Source organism: Pleurodeles waltl, chromosome 3_1 (genome assembly GCF_031143425.1).
Source record: "Pleurodeles waltl isolate 20211129_DDA chromosome 3_1, aPleWal1.hap1.20221129, whole genome shotgun sequence".
Classification (NCBI taxonomy): Eukaryota; Metazoa; Chordata; class Amphibia; order Caudata; family Salamandridae; genus Pleurodeles; species Pleurodeles waltl.
Window position 1 is genome coordinate 328568655 of NC_090440.1, and position 18256 is coordinate 328586910.

Below are 18256 nucleotides of genomic sequence, written 5' to 3' on the forward strand. Positions count from 1 at the left end.
GCAGACAGACTGTAAACATATCCTTGATCTATGGTTTTGAAGCTTTAACCCCTTCGCTGCCAGGCCTTTTCCCCCTCCTGTGCCGAGACTTTTTTTGGCTATTTGGGGCAGTTTGCGCTTAGGCCCTCATAACTTTTTGTCCACATAAGCTAGCCAAGCCAAATTTGCGTCCTTTTTTTCCAACATCCTAGGGATTCTAGAGGTACCCAGACTTTGTGGGTTCCCTTGAAGGAGGCCAAGAAATTAGCCAAAATACAGTGAAAATTTCGTTTGTTTTTTTTTAAATGGGAAAAGTGGCTTCAGAAGAAGGCTTGTGGTTTTTCCCCTGAAAATGGCATCAACAAAGGGTTTGAGGTGCTAAAATCACCAGCTTCCCAGATTTCAGGAACAGGCAGACTTGAATCAGAAAACCCATTTTTTCAACACACATTTGGCATTTTACTGGGACATACCCCATTTTTACAATTTTTTGTGCGTTCAGCCTCCTTCCAGTAAGTGACAGAAATCGGCGTGAAACCAATGCTGGATACCAGAAACCTAAACATTTCTGAAAAGTAGACAAAATTCTGAATTCCACAAGGGGTCATTTGTGTAAATCCTACAAGAGTTTCCTACAGAAAATAACAACTGAAAAAGAAAAATATTGATATTGTAGTGAAAAAAACATCACTTTTTCTCTACGTTTTCCTGCAATGTCAGATTTTCGAAAGCAATCTACTGTTACGTCTGCTGGACTCCTCTGGTTGCGGGGATATATAGGGCTTGTAGGTTCATCAAGAACCCTAGGTACCCAGAGCCAATAAATGAGCTGCACCCTGCAGTGCATTTTCACTCTATGTTGGGTATACAGCAATTCATTAGCTGAAATATAAAGAGTGATAAATAGCTATCAAGAAAACCTTTGTATTTCCAAAAAGGGCACAAGATAAGGTGTTGAGGAGCAGTGGTTATTTGCACATCTCTGAATTCCGGGGTGACCATACTAGCATGTGAATTACAGGGCATTTCTCAAATAGATTTCTTTTTTACACACTCTCTTATATTTGGAAGGAAACAATGTAGAGAAAGACAAGGGGCAATAACACTTGTTTTGCTAATCTATGTTCCCCCAAGTCTCCCGATAAAAATGATAACTCACTTGTGTGGGTAGGCCTAGCGCCCGCGACAGGAAACGCCCCAAAACGCAACGTGGACACATCACATTTTTCTAAAGAAAACAGAGGTGTTTTTTGCAAAGTGCCTACCTGTAGATTTTGGCCTCTAGCTCAGCCGACACCTAGGGAAACCTACCAACCCTGTGCATTTTTGAAAACTTGAAACCTAGGGGAATCCAAGATGGGGTGACTTGTGGGGCTCTGATCAGGTTCTGTTACCCAAAATCCTTTGCAAACCTCAAACGTTGGATAAAAAAACATATTTTCCTCACATTTTGGTGACAGAAAGTTCTGGAATCAGAGAGGAGCCACAAATTTCCTTCAACCCAGCGTTCCCCCAAGTCTTCCGATAAAAATGATAACTCACTTGTGTGGGTAGGCCTAGCGCCCGCGACAGGAAATGCCCCAAAATGCAACGTGGACACATCACATTTTTTGAAAGAAAACAGAGGTGTTTTTTGCAAAGTGCCTACCTGGAGATTTTGGCCTCTAGCTCAGCCTGCACCTAGGGAAACCTACCAAACCTGTGCATTTTTGAAAACTAGAGACCTAGGGGGATCCAAGATGGGGTGACTTGTGGGGCTCTGACCAGGTTCTGTTACCCAGAATCCTTTGCAAACCTCAAAATTTGGCTAAAAAAACAAGTTTTCCTCACATTTTGGTGACAGAAAGTTCTGGAATCAGAGAGGAGCCACAAATGTCCTTCCACCCAGCGTTCCCGCAAGTCTCCCGATAAAAATGATAACTCACTTGTGTGGGTAGGCCTAGCGCCCGCGACAGGAAATGCCCCAAAACGCAACGTGGACACATCACATTTTTTGAAAGAAAACAAAGGTGATTTTTGCAAAGTGCCTACCTGTAGATTTTGGCCTCTAGCTCAGCCGGCACCTAGGGAAACCTACCAAACCTGTGCATTTTTTAAAACTAGAGACCTAGGGGAATCCAAGATGGGGTGATTTGTGGGGCTCTGACCAGGTTCTGTTACCCAGAATCCTTTGCAAACCTCAAACGTTGGCTAAAAAAACATATTTTCCTCACATTTTGGTGACAGAAAGTTCTGGAATCAGAGAGGAGCCACAAATTTCCTTCAACCCAGCGTTCCCCCAAGTCTTCCGATAAAAATTATAACTCACTTGTGTGGGTATTCCTAGCGCCCGCGACAGGAAACGCCCCAAAACGCAACGTGGACACATCACATTTTTTTAAAGAAAACAGAGGTGTTTTTTGCAAAGTGCCTACCTGGAGATTTTGGCCTCTAGCTCAGCCTGCACCTAGGGAAACCTACCAAACCTGTGCATTTTTTAAATCTAGAGACCTAGGGGAATCCAAGATGGGGTGACTTGTGGGGCTCTGACCAGGTTCTGTTACCCAGAATCCTTTGCAAACCTCAAAATTTGGCTAAAAAAACAAGTTTTCCTCACATTTTGGTGACAGAAAGTTCTGGAATCAGAGAGGAGCCACACATTTCCTTCCACCCAGCGTTCCCGCAAGTCTCCCGATAAAAATGATAACTCACTTGTGTGGGTAGGCCTAGCGCCCGCGACAGGAAATGCCCCAAAACGCAACAAGGACACATCACATTTTTTGAAAGAAAACAAAGGTGATTTTTGCAAAGTGCCTACCTGTAGATTTTGGCCTCTAGCTCAGCCGGCACCTAGGGAAACCTACCAAACCTGTGCCTTTTTGAAAACTAGAGACCTAGGGGAATCCAAGATGGGGTGACTTGTGGGGCTCTGACCAGGTTCTGTTACCCAGAATCCTTTGCAAACCTCAAAATTTGGCTAAAAAATACACATTTTCCGAACATTTCGGTGACAGAAAGTTCTGGAATCTGAGAGGAGCCACAAATTTCCTTCCACCCAGCGTTCCCCCAAGTCTGCCGATAAAAATGATACCTCACTTGTGTGGGTAGGCCTAGCGCCACCACAGGAAATGGCCAAAAACACAACATGGACACTTCACATTTTTTCATAGAAAACAGTGCCTACTTGTGGATTTTGGCCTCTAGCTCAGCCGGCACCTGGGGAAACCTAGCAAACCAGCACATTTTTGAAAACTAGAAACACAGGGGAATCCAAGTTGGGGTGACTTGTGGGGATCTGACCAGGTTCTGTTACCCAGAATCCTTTGCAAACCTCAAAATGTGGCTAAAAAAACACGTTTTCCTCACATTTCGGTGACAGAAAGTTCTGGAATCTGAGAGGAGCCACAAGTTTACTTCCACCCAGCGTTCCCCCAAGTCTCACGATAAAAATGATACCTCACTTGTGTGGGTAGGCCTAGCGCCCGCGACAGGAAATGGCCCAAAACACAACGTGGACACATCACATTTTTTCACAGAAAACAGTGCCTACCTGTGGATTTTGGCCTCTAGCTCAGCTGGCCCCAGGGGGGGCAGAAATGGCCTAAAATAAATTTGTCCCCCACCCCCCAACCTCCCCTGGAGCGACCCTTGCCTACGGGGTCGCTCCCCCTGCGTGACATTGGCACCAAAAAATGGTCTAAATACAATTTGCCCCCCAGGGGAGTGACCCTTGCCTAATGGGTCGCTCCCCATCTCTGAAAAAACAAACAAACAAAAAAACACAAAAAAAAATTTGCCCTGGCGCCTGGAGGTTTCTGCCCCCCCTGGGGGCAGATCGGCCTAATAACAATAGATCGATCTGCCCCCAGAAATGGCGTAAAATAAATTTGCCCCCCCGTGGGAGTGACCCTTGCCTACGGGGTAGCTCCCCCTGCGTGACATTGGTGCCAAAAAAAATAAATCCCTATTGCCTAGTGGTTTTTGCCCCCCTTGGGGGCAGATTGGCTTCACCTAAAATAGGCCAATCTGCCCCCAAGGGGGGCAGAAATGGTCTAAATATAATTTGCCCCCCAGGGGAGTGACCCTTGCCTTAGGGGTCGCTCCCCACACCTAAATCAAAAACATAAACAAAAACAAAAGAAAAAAATATATATATCCCTGGGGCCCCTCTGGGGGGACCCTTTCTGCCCCCCCTGGGGGCAGATCGGCCTAGTAATATCTGCCCCCCAAAAAATGCCCCCCTGGGAGCGACCCTTGCCCAAGGGGTCGCAACCTTATGTCCATTTAAAAAAAAAAAAATCCCTGTTGTCTAGTGGTTTCTGCCCCCCTTGGGGGCAGATTGGCTTCATCAAAATAGGCAGAAACAGCCTAAATATAATTTGCCCCCTAGGGGAACGACCCTTGCGTAAGGGGTCGCTCCCCTCCTAAAAAAGAACCAAAAAAAAAAAAAAAAAGAAATGATCCCTGGTGCCTAGAGGTTTCTGCCCCCCCTGGGTGCACATCGGCCTAATAATAGGCCGATCTGCCCCCAGGGGGGGCAGAAAAGGCCTTCCCAAAAAAATGCCCACCCTGGGAGTGACCCTTACCCAAGGGGTCACTCCCTTATGTCCATTTCCCAAAAAAAAAGAAAATCCCTTGTGTCTAGTGGGGTTTCAAAAGCCGGATTGCAAGCAATCCGGCTTTTGAAACCCTGGGAGAGACTTCAAAGGGAAGGAAATACATTTCCTTCCCTTTGAAGCTTCTCCGGGCTTCCCCCACGTGATTGAAAGAGAAATGCTGAGCATCTGCTTCCAGCGCGATGGGGGAGACTCTGTGACAAATCAGCGCGCGGTTGGGGTGGAAGGGGAAGGGCTTCCCCTTCCATCCCTGACTTGGGGGGGGTGGGGGGAAGCACACAGAGGGAACAAGAGCGCTCCCTCTGGGCTGTGTGCAGAGGACGTAGTGGTTACGTCCTCGGCACAGCAGCACTGTGCCGAAGGGCGTAACCACTCCGTCCTCGGCACAGAACCGGTTAACGAAATATGCTGAAATAAAAACACATTCTAGCGGGAACAAATAGAGTGTGTGTACAACAGCAGTGCTGCTACGCCAAGGAGCCACAACCCAGTGCTCACCTCCTGACAGTGCATCTGGATTTTGTTGATGTCAGCAGAAACGCCATGTCCGTTAGTCCGGGCTGGTGCATGGCCCTGCTCAGAGAATTGTCATTAGTGGTAGAAAACCCTGGGAATATGTTGCGTTGAAACATTTTCTTTTCCTGCCTGTGGGTGCTTAGCAACAGGGCAGCTATTTTAAAATCTGACAATCTCCCAGTTTTAAAGCACTGATTGCTCCCAACACCTGTGGCTTGTGAAACACAGACATGCTTGCTGTTTTTGAACCATGACCATTTCAAGTATTGTCGTGTTATTTTGTGCGCAGCCTTCTGAGAGGATCCTTCCGCTCCAGGGCCACAGCAGTGGGGCAAAATGCAGTACAGCTTCATTGGCACTATAACAGCTGTTTATGCAAGACAAGCAGCAAATGTAAAAAAAACAATACAAACAGTACATGGGGATTGGGAAGGGGGAAAGCAACACAAGAATGGGGGTGTAGGATAACAGACGGGATGAGGGCAGGGGGTGTAGAGACAAGGACAGTAGGAAGAGGGTGGACTTTGAGGAAACAACAATATATTGTGGTAGTAGGGGGTGGGGGAAACAACAGACAGCGATAGTAGGGCAGAGGAGTGGTGAAACAACGGAGAGTAATGCAGGAGTGAAGGAGAGGGACTATAGACACATGGACTCCATAGGAGTGAATGTGCAAAAGTAAACAAAAAACAAGCAACAACTTACAATTCAGATTGTAGTAACACAACTACAAGGGAAAATAAATATTTGCAAGAGCGCGTGCTGATGCTGCAGTCTGTCCAGCGCATGGTCAAGTACAGTTGTGACAGCTAATGTAGTCATGGAGGAGGTGGGCTCGGGTAAGGTGGTGGGGCCCAGATGAGAGAATTATGCATCTAACCATTTTTCAGCAGCGCATGCGTTACTAAGGTGATAAATGAGCTGTGGGCAGATTACTCTGACATAGGGCCTGATTACAACTTTGGAGGAGGTGTTAATCCGTCCCAAATGTGACGGATATACCACAAGCCGTATTACGAGTTCCATAGGATATAATGGACTCGTAATATGGCTGGTGGTAAATCCGTCACTTTACCGTTACTTTTGGGACGGATTAACACCTCCTCCAAAGTTGTAATCAGGCCCATAATGTCCTAACTGAATGAGAAGGCAATCAAAGAGTTGCAGAGATTGTAATAAGAACAACTATAAACAGTGGAACAAAAGCTGTACTTTCATAGTGTCAGTTTAAAATGTGTGGGCCAAGGTGCAGGATCGGCTGCACAGTGAGCACGTGAAATGCGTGCTCAGATGGGTAGATCTTAACAACAGTGCACCGTAGGGTACAAAGGCAGGCCTAGTGTCAGGTGGTAACCAATCAGAACACCCATCTGTCTGACACCATGATTAGAGCGATGGACTAGAAGTGATGAACACAGAAACCAGACCTCTGAGAAGTCTTCCTGGATTGTCACATGGTAGCCGTCTTGGTGTGTGGTGTAAATCTGATAATTATCTTGATAAGTATAAATAAATATTGTTGCCTTATCAAGGTTTCTTTGAGTCTGATAGCAAGGTCAGTATTCTGTGTCTGTAAATATACAATTGCTAGCGCGCCTGGTCTTTAGTAAGTAAACTTACAAGGGGACTCGTATAGGCCAATGAACCTTTTGTATAGCATGGAGTATCCTAGCTATGTGGTAATCGATGAACGTCAATTATCAAAGTATCAATCAACAACTACTAGGAGAATCGTTAAGCATGAGACAGTAAATCAACATTTCATGAATAATCACAGCTCAATTATGCATTTGTTGGACCTGGCATTTTTGACAGGGTCATCCCCAAACTTTTTGCCTCCTTCCTCCTATTTTTTCTGACCTGTTGTTGTTGGCTTTTTAACTCTGGGCACTTTACCACTGCTAACTAGTGCCAAAGTGCATATGCTCTCTGTGTAAATTGTACTGTTGATTGGTTTATCCATGATTGGCTATTTACTTGTAAGACCCAAGTAGAGTGCACTATCTGTGCCTAGGGCCTGTAGATTAAATGCTACTAGTGGGCCTGCAGCACTGGTTGTGCCACCCACTTCAGTAGCCCCTTAACCTTCTCTCAGGCCTGCCATTTCAAGGCCTGTGTGTGCAGTTTCACTGCCACATCGACTTGGCATTTAAAAGTACTAGCCAAGCCTAAAACTCCCCTTTTTCTACATATAAATCACCCATAATGTGTGCCCTAGGTAACCCCTAGAGCAGGGTGCTGTATGGGTAAAAGGCAGGACATGTACCTGTGTAGTTTATATGTCCTGGTAGTGTACAAATTTGTTTTTACACTACTGTGAGGGCTGCTCCCTTCAAACGCTAACATTGGCCTGCCCTCATACATTGTTGAAGTGGCAGCTGCTGATCTGAAAGGAGCAGGAAGGTCATATTTAGTGTGGCCAGAATGGTAATACAAAATCCTGCTGGCTGGTGAAGTCGGATTTAATATTACTATTCTAGAAATGCCACTTTTAGAAAGTGAACATTTCTTTGCACTTAAATCTTTCTGTGCCTTACAATCCACGTCTGGCTAGGTTTAGTTGACAGCTCCTTGTGCATTCACTCAGACACACCCCAAACACAGGGTGCTCAGCCTCACTTGCATACATCTGCATTTTGAATGTGTCTTCCTGGGATGGGAGGGTGGAGGGCCTGCCCTCACACAAAGGACTGCCACACCCCCTACTGGGACCCTGGCAGACAGGATTGAACTGAAAGTGGACCTGGTGCATTTCTTAGCCACTCTTTGAAGTCTCCCCCACTTCAAAGGCACAAGTTAGTATAAAACAGGGCCTCTGTCCGACCTCATCAGACACTTGCTGGAAAAGAAACCTGAACCAGAACCTGCATCCTGCCAAGAGGAACTGCTTGGCTGCTCAAAGGACTCACCTCTCTGCTTTCTACAAAGGACTGATGCCTTGCTGTTGGCCTGCTGCCTTGCTGAACTCTTGTCTGGCTGCAAAAGTGCTCTCCAAGGGCTTGGATAGAGCTTGCCTCCTGTTCCCTGAAGTCTCAGGACCAAAAAGACTTCTCTTTTTCATTTGGACTCCTCGTGCGCCGAAAAATTTGACGCACAGCTTGCTCCGCAGTGAGAAAATCGCTGCACGCCGACGCTGCTCGACGCCTACGGTGCGACCGTAACTTCGATGCACGGCCGTGCAGGGACAACGCCGCCCGACTTCCAGAGAGGAAATCAACGCAACGCCTGCCGTGAGAATGAAAATTCCACGCACAGCCTCCCGGAACGACGAGCAGCCGGATAACAAGCCGAGGAATCCACGCACAGACCCTGGGACATCTGGTAATCCTGCGAACCATAAAAAGAGTCGGCCCGCGTGCTGGAAAACGACGCATGTCTCCCTGCGTCAAAAATAACGACGCAAGTCCGTGTGTGAAGGGGCGAAACAGACGCACACACCATTTTTACACGCATCTCCTCCTCTGCGGCCCTCTGCGGAGATTTTCCACTCCAAACCAGGTACTTTGTGCTTGAAAGAGACTTTGTTTGCTTTTTAAAGACTTAAGACACTTTATATCACTTTTCAGTGATATTTCTACAAATTCTTATTGCATCTTTTATTGCGTTGATCTACAAATATCCAGATAAATATTATATATTTTTCTAAACACTGTGTGGTGTATATTTGTGGTGCTATATTGTGTTATTGTATGATTTATTGCACAAATACTTTACACATTGCCGTCTAAGTTAAGCCTGACTGCTCGTGCCAAGTTACCAGAGGGTGGGCACAGGATAATTTGGATTGTGTGTGATTTACCCTGACTAGAGTGAGGGTTCTTGGTTGGACAGAGGGTAACCTGGCTGCCAACCAAAAACCCCTTTATAACAGCGTTCTATCAATTTTATTTCCCTATTAGTTACAATACTAAGTCATTAAATTAGGTCAAACTTTGTTCAATCCACACAGAATTAGTTCATTAATGACCACCAATATCATAATCTAATCAGAATTTGAGAAAACATCTGCCTGAATGCTTCAACATAAGCCAATAAAGATGAATACAATGGCATTAATAGCAGAGTTCAGCCAGCAGTCCGTCAATCATTTGTCACTGTCAACGTCACCCAGTAAAAAACCTTCCTAACCCAGATTAGCATCAGTCTGTGGGACTTCATGCAAAACTATTTAGAAAAATATAAATTTGGAAACCATCTAGCTAGAAGGAAAACTATAAAACAACGCATTTGGTACCTAGAAGAAAAGGCACAAAGTTAATCAGTCACATTGTCATAGCTACCTATCCACGGAATGGATCAGCAACAAAGTCAGTCTTCGTCTTCAGGTCATCAATAGATCAGCAACGCATCAGGGTCTCAAGAGCATGAGCCCAACGACAGAATCTCAAACGTGTCTCCTGATGTCATCAATTCTCCCATCGCATCTGAAGTTCTAGCCCCCTGTCATGACTTTTTATTAGAGTTTTTCAGTCCATCCCCCTAATTCCCAATTGGTCAGTTAATCAGCAGATATGACTCTAACCTATAATATTAATTTTACAAATCTATGAGTTTTAATATTTCTTCTTTCTCATTTCATGGATTAGTCCACTGTACAACGTCTTCATCATCCTGCTCTTCAGGTATCGAAAATGTTGCATGTTCCTCTTTAGTCAGTGCTCTGATTGTTCAAGTCCTGGGAAAGTACATTTAGCCTATTCTACACATAATTGTATCAAATTGACTTCATCATCTCCTGTCCGTCTGTACATTGCAGAAAATTCTAGCTAAGCACAGAGTTCAAAGTCGGGTTATAGACATCAGCAACTTTTACAGTACTCAGTTATTAATTTTGCTTCTGTATGTTGCCTGAAAAGACTAGGCCACAGCTTCAGCTAAGTTAATTCTACAAATTAATGCAAAACATAGGTTATACATCTCAATATGACATATTACTACATTATTCTTATACATTTTCATTATTTCACACATTTCTAGTTAATTTTATGTAGGAGGCTGGACTGGCTTGTAGTGAGTACCAAGGGGTACTTACACCTTGCACCAGGCCCAGGTATCCCTTATTATTGTATAGGGTGTCTAGCAGCTTAGGCTGATAGATAATGGTACCTTAGCAGAGCAGCTTAGGCTGAACTAGGAGACGAGTGAAGATCCTACAGTACCACTAGTGTCATATGCACAATATCATAAGAAAACACAATACACAGATATACTAAAAATAAAGGTACTTTGGGCCATATTTATACTTTTTGACGCAAAACTGCGCCAACGCAGTTTTGCGCCAAAAAAATTAGCGCCGGCTAACGCCATTCTGAAGCGCCATGCGGGCGCCGTATTTATTGAATGACGTTAGCCGGCGTTAGCCGCCGGCGCTGTCTGGTGTGCGTTAAAAAAAACGACGTACACCAGGCAGCGCCGGCGTAGGGGGAAAATGGAGTATGGGCGTCCACAAATGGTGCAAGTCAGGCTGAGGCCATTTTTTTACGATGCCCAACCCCCATTGAAATGACTCCTGTCTTAGCAAAGACAGGAGTCATGCCCCCTTGCCCAATGGCCATGCCCAGGGGACTTCTGTCCCCTGGGCATGGTCATTGGGCATAGTGGCATGTAGGGGGGCACAAATCAGGCCCCCCTATGCCACAATTTATTTTAAAAAAAAATACTTACCTGAACTTACCTTAATGTCCCTGGGGTGGGTCCCTCCATCCTTGGGTGTCCTCCTGGGGTGGGCAAGGGTGGCAGGGGGTGTCCCTGGGGGCAGGGGAGGGCACCTCTGGGCTCATTCTGAGCCCACAGGTCCCTTAACGCCTGCCCTGACCCAGGCGCTAAAATCCGGCGCTAATGCGGGTTTTTTAGACCCGCCCACTCCCGGGCGTCATTTTTGCCCGGGAGTATAAATACGACGCATATACATCGGAGTCATTTTTTAAGACAGGAACGCCTACCTTACATATCATTAACGCAAGGAAGGTGTTCACGCAAAAAAATGACGCTAACTCCATGAACTTTGGCGCTAGACACGTCTAACGCCAAAGTATAAATATGGAGTTAGTTTTGCGTCGAATTTGCGTCGAAAAAAACGACGCAAATTCGGCGCAAACGGAGTATAAATATGCCCCTTTATTTATATGACAATATGCCAAAAGTATCTTAGTGAGTACCCTCAGTATGAGGATAGCAAATATACACAAGATATATGTGCACAATACCAAAAATATGCAGTATAGTATTAGAAAACAGTGCAAACAATGTATAGTTACAATAGGATGCAATGGGGACACATAGGGATAGGGGCAACACAGACCATATACTCCAAAAGTGGAATGCGAGCCACAAATGGACCCCAAACCTATGTGACCTTGTAGAGGGTCGCTGGGACTGTAAGAAAACAGTGAGGGTTAGAAAAATAGCCCACCCCAAGACCCTGAAAAGTGAGTGCAAAGTGCACTAAAGTTCCCCAAAGAGCACAGAAGTCGTGATAGGGGAATTCTGCAGGAAAGACCAAAACCAGCAATGCAACAATGATGGATTTCCAGACAAGGGTACCTGTGGAACAAGGGGACCAAGTCCAAAAGTCACGACCAAGTCGAGAGTGGGCAGATGCCCAGGAAATGCCAGCTGTGGGTGCAAAGAAGCTGCTACTAGGCAGTAGAAGCTGAGGATTCTGCAGGAACGACAAGGGCTAGAAACTTCACCTTTAGAGGATGGATGTCCCACGCCATGGAGAGTCGTGCAGAACTGTTTTCCTGAAGAAAGACCGCAAACAAGCCTTGCTAGCTGCAAGTCATGCAGTTAAGGTTTTTGGATGCTGCTGTGGCCCAGGAGGAACCAGGATATCGCCAATTGCGTCAGGTGACAGAGGGGGCTCCCAGCAAGACAAGGAGCCCTCTCAGACGCAGGCAGCACCTGCAGAAGTGCTGGAACAGACACTATGAAGTGGAGTGAAACAGTGCTCACCCGAAGTTGCACAAAGGAGTCCCACGCCGCCGGAGGACAACTCAGGAGGTTGTGCAATGCAGGTTAGAGTGCCGTGGACCCAGGCTTGGATGTGCACAAAGGATTCCCTCAGAAAGTGCACAGGAGCCGGAGTAGCTGCAAAAGACGCAGTTCCCAGCAATGCAGTCTGGAGTGGGGAGGCAAGGACTTACCTCCACCAAACTTGGGACAGTAAACTGTTTGGCAGAACCATCTGTCCCTCCTCAGAAATCCACATTTCGTCAAGGCTTTGGACACATTTATATTCTATCCAAAGTCGTTTTTCTTCCTTGTCATCATTACTCTGCAATGTTTTCAACTCTTCCAGAGTATCGATCATTTTCAATGCAAAACTTGTACATGTTTTGTCTTCTTCTGTCATCAATTCCCACTTGTCTTTGTGCGATATACAGTTCAATGCGCAAAACCTTGTGAATTGATCTGCATATCCATTTCCCAATGAGATGTAATCTTGGGCATTTTGATGTGCACTACATTTTACCACAGCAATTTCTTCAGGTAGCTGTATTGAGTACAACAATTCTTTTATCTTGTCGCCATTTCTCACTGGTGTACCAGTAGAGGGCACGAAACCCCTTTGCGACCACAACTGACCAAAATCATGAACAATTCCAAATCTATATTGGCTGTCAGTATAGATTGTAACTCTCAGTCTCGCAGAAACATTGCATGCTCTAGTAAGAGCTACTAATTCTGCTACTTGCGCATAATCTACACCTCGAAGCCAGGAAGCTTCCAATGTACCTGTGCTTGTGCATATAGCATTTCCTGCTCTCAATGTCCCTGTACAATCTCTGAGACATGAGCCATCAACAAAAACAATTTGATCATTTTCTTCTAATGTGTATCTCTGATATCAGGCCATGGTTTTGTACACAGTTCAGTTACCTGAAGACAATCATGCTCAATGTCTTCCTCTTTTTCAATTTCAACAGTATCACTTGGAAGTAATGTTGCCGGGTTCAACACTACATCTTTTCAATGTCAGATTTGGAGCACCCAATATGTTCGTCTCATAACTTGTCAGTCTTGCACCAGTCAAATACTGTTATCGTCCTTGTCAGTAAAATCTCAACAGAGTGTGATACCATTACCGTCAAAGGTTATCCCATCACCACTCCCTTACATTGTGAAAGACTTTGACCAACTGCGGCAACTGTACGCATACAACCTGGTAAAGCTGCTGCGACTGGGTCCAAGGTAGCTGAAAAATAGTCTACTGGGTGATAAACACCTCCATGGACCTGTGTCAAAACAGACAAAGAACAAGCATCAGGTTCATGACGAAACCATGTGAATGGCTTTGTGTAATCAGGCATTCCCAACGCTGAAGTCTGCACAAACTCTCTCTCAACTCAGTGAATGTTTTCATTGGATCCTCATCTAATGTAATGGGGTCAGAAACTTCTGTATGTGTCAGTTGCTGCAACGGTTTGGAAAATTTGAAATCCACTGTCAACAATAACCTTCCATTCCCAGAAACATTCTGACATCCCTCTGTGAAGTTGGAGGACTTCTCTGCAGTATCATTGTAAACCTCTCTCTAGAGTTTCTCCTTGACCCCTTCTCAATCTGGTGTCCTAAGTATTTTACTGACTTCTGGCAATACTGCAATTTCAAAGGTGACACTTTATGTCCAAACTTTCCCAAATGATTCAATAGGGCAATCAAGTCGTACATACACTCATCACTTGTCCTGGATGCAATCATCAAATCATCAATGTACTACATTAGAGTTGATTGGTACGGTAGTTCCAATGACTCCAGATTCTTTTTCAGGGTCTGATTGAACAGAGACAGTGACTCCGGATACCCTTGTGGAAGTCTGCACCAAATGTAGACTCTGTTAAGGAATTTGAAACTAAAAAGAAACTGACTATCCTCATGAAGAGGCACAGAAAAGAAAGCTTGTGACAAATCAACCACTGAGAACCACTCTTCATCACATGGGATCTGAAACAGTATCACTGCTGGATTTGGCACTACAGAACAATGCTTGACCACCATATCGTTCACTTTTTGCAAGTCCTGCACAATGTGCACTTTCCCACACAGCTTCTTTAAGCCCATTATCGGTGAATTACATGGACTGCTCAACACTTCTTTCAAAACCCCTTGTTTCAGAAAATCTCCAATTATCTGCGCCACTTTCATCAGAACATCTTTTTTTTCTCATTTTGTTTGTCCTCATCTCACTACTCCACTCCACCATGGGAAACCCTAGGTTTGTATCTCCAAGTGTGGGCCCCTCAATATCAATGAGCCACACCACCCGTTGACACGCTCCGGATCTTCCTCACAGTACGTTAACCAATCACTGCACAGGCAACCAGCTTTTTTTGCCATGTAACAGTCATGCCAGAGGCCAGCCAATGGAAAGAAGGGGGTTTTAATCATCAGACTCAAATAACTAACAAACAAACAAGTGATTAACCCATTCATTACTTGAAAACCATTTTCCCAAATCCACCAAAACACATCTCTCCTGCTAGCGGGACCAATCCGTTCCAATTTCCATATCCAATTTACAGATGTTTCCCACTCCTGAACTGTGGGGAGTAAAGGCCAAACCCATTTTCGGCAAATTTCACATTGGGCCTGTAGTGAATCCTAGTTTGTTTTAACGGGATAACAGGAGTTAGCTTAGCCGTCGGCTTGTAAACTCGTGCCCCCGTCACCCAGTGACTTTTAACCTACTTAGCTTGCTCTGTCTTAGTCCATTTAATTATTTATTTCCTTTAATATGGCGGCCTTGTTTATAGTTAGGCCACTTGTTATGGGTTCTATTATCGGTGTCACTGCGCCAAGGCATCAAGATCAAGCACGAAAGACAAACATACAGTAGGCATTCACACTTAGGGATTTTCCCTCTCCATACTTTCGAGGGATTGTTGATATTAATTGCCGTCCCAAGCATGCCTGTTATCTATTGTTATGAATAACACTTATGTCGGGGGACCTTGTAGATCTGTATAAATACAACACACTTTTAGACAGATAATCAGAGGGATTCCGACCAGAGGGCATCGCCACCATCGCTGATACCGATGCTGCAGTCATCTTGACACTGACCCAGTCTTCGTGTCCCTGCGGAGTCTGAAATAGAGACCTCATTCCAAGGTAATGAGGGTTGGGGGCTCCTCTCATAGACACGGCTTTGGCAGATTAGGTTTAACAAACCCAGCTCTCCTTGAGGTATTAGGGCTTGTGCCATCTTTTACATATACATATACTTCTTTCATATATTGCATAATGGTGGGGGTCTTTATAACAATGACTCTCCTCTTCACAATACTGTTGCTTGGTATATTCATTATCCTAATCATTGCAGTTCATGCAACTTATCACAAATTGCAGTTATGTTGAATAAAAACTATTATAACTTTACTGCATCTGTGTTATTGCCTTTGTTTGTATGAGACATAATAAATCTGTGAGAAAAGGGTAATTTCCGTTTAACCACGACAACCCTGAGATATTGTACTTTGAGTCCATGCGTAAGCGACTGCTACAAATCACCTTTGACTATTGTGTTTATGGTGAGGTACTGCTAGTAAGCCGGTAAGGTTTGGACAACAGTTACAACTAGTTGTAGGAAGATACTTAGGCGGTCATTCTGACCGCGGCGGGCGGCGGTCGCCGGCCGCCATGCGGTTACCGCCGAATGACCGCTCTGCGGTCAGGAGACAGCGGCGGCCATTCTGGCTTTCCCGCTGGGCCGGCGGGCGACCGCCAAAAGCCGGCCCGCCGGCCCAGCGGGAAAGCCCCTGCAACAAGGATGCCGGCTCCGAATGGAGCCGGCGGAGTTGCAGGGGTGCGACGGGTGCAGTGGCACCCGTCGCGATTTTCACTGTCTGCTAAGCAGACAGTGAAAATCTTTGTGGGGCCCTGTTAGGGGACCCCTTCACTGCCCATGCCAGAGGCATGGGCAGTGCAGGGGCCCCCAGGGGCCCCACGACACCCGTTCCCGCCATCCTGTTCCTGGCGGTAAGAACCGCCAGAAACAGGGTGGCGGGAAGGGGGTCGGAATCCCCATGGTGGCGCTGCAAGCAGCGCCGCCATGGAGGATTCCCTGGGCCAGGGGAAAACCGGTGGGAAACCGCCGGTTCCCCTTTTCTGACCGCGGCTTTACCGCCGCGGTCAGAATAGCCCAGGAAGCACCGCCAGCCTGTTGGCGGTGCTTCCGCGGTCCCCGGCCCTGGCGGTCATGGACCGCCAGGGTCGGAATGACCCCCTTAGTCACCTACAAACGAAAGTACTGTCATCCTGAGACCAGCAGTCTTGCTCAGAGCAAGAGTCCAAACTACGACATGGCGCCACCAACGATGGTGTTTCGGCACTAATTTACAGTTACCCTGACTATCACTGTCTCACAGACAACAGGTACCCTCAGTACCATTATACGGAGACGTCCGTGGTCTTTGGGAGAATCCTCCTCAGCCAAAAAGGTAATACCTGATTAGGCTGTAGGTTGTTCGAGCTCGAACTCACAAAAGGAAAAAACTTCCCCTATTTTGGTGTTCCGTTTCTCTAACAACAAATATGGCCAATACCATAGACATTCCTGCAAATGCTAGAAATGCACTTACACAACATTTAATAGCGCATGGCCTTACGGAAGAGGGCGGGAAGTTACTCTGATTGTAGAAGCAAGTGAAGCCTACCAAACAGCAAAATGTTACTGTTGGGTTGCCTTTCCTGAGGCTGACCAACGGACGCACACATTTCACACATATGACATTGCGGACGTACCCGTAGGATACGAAGAATACCAGTATCATGAAATATCGCTCACATATCAAGAACACCAGAACTGGTTTGAAGGCGCCCTACCACATGTACTAAGACGGGTGAGGCTAGATCCTTTAAGTAATGAGGGACCTACATGGCCTATGTTTGCCACATATACACCTCACCCAGGCATACAGAATATGCCACTCGCAGATTTACGAATATTATATAATGAATTAGTGGCATTTTATAGACGATTGGTTCAGTTCGTGATGCGAACATTGAATACTACCCCAGCGCGTCCAGCACCGCCAGTAGCTGGTGGATATCAATTGGCTACCAGGATTAATCCACAAACAGTGCATACCATTATGGATAAAGTGCCCACGGAACGGGAGAAAATACCGTTCTGGATTGTCCAGAAAACAAATCAGCTGGAAGCTGTGTTCCCCCATACGGGGCCACAGGACAAACATAGATTGCTCACTATGTGCTTGCCGTTTGGGATGGTTCCCTCGGTGGATGAATGTGCCACTTGGGGTACAGTCTTCGCTGCCGTTTATACTACCACACATGGTACCCCTACACTTGCCAATTTACTGGAAGTGTTAAAACAAATACAAAATGAACATGGGGCTGCACCGGCCCTGGATCTGGGGATGAATTTGATGCGTAACTTTGATGCCGTCTACTCGATAATACTAAGTAATATTAAAGGGGAAGCAGTGGCACTGGCAATACGCCAGCGTCTCCGGGAAACTCCAAATGTGGAACAAGAGAGACAGCTGCCGAGAATAATATCTGATACCTATACTAGTATAGGACGGGATGGGCTGGGAGCCAAACCTAAAAAATTGGACATACCGAGTACCACCCACAAGGAAGGTACAAAGCAAGCACAAGAGGGCTCTAAAAAGCGCTGGGACAAACAAAAAGATTTCAAAGATAGGAGAAATAAAAGAGCTGATTCTCCACATCCGGAGTACTCCGAAAGGAGGTATAATCTCAGAAATAGGGATAACATTAGAACTCCAGACAGATATACTGATTCACGTCCTTCTCGTTCCTTTCAGGATGCACCGGATAGACGTAGCGAGAGAGGGGGCCGTCAAGATCGACGTCCGGAATACGTGAAAGAAAAGAAAGACTCGCCGCAGTCTACCATTAAAAAAGAAGAAAAGACTCCTCAGCAAAAGCCACAATTTAAAAAGAAGAAGGTGGCAGCACTGACCGTTAAAAATGCCAATAGTATTGAGAACACTGTTGAGGAACAAGAGGTGGGCAGTGACTCTGTTGGACAGCGCGGCAGAGGTCACGATATGTCGCCAGAGTCTTAAAGATCATCTGGATGCGACAGCAACTAGTGATTACATCGCAGTTGAGACGGCAGATGGCCGCGTTCTCCCACCCGATCGGGTTTATGATTTAACACTTCAGATAGA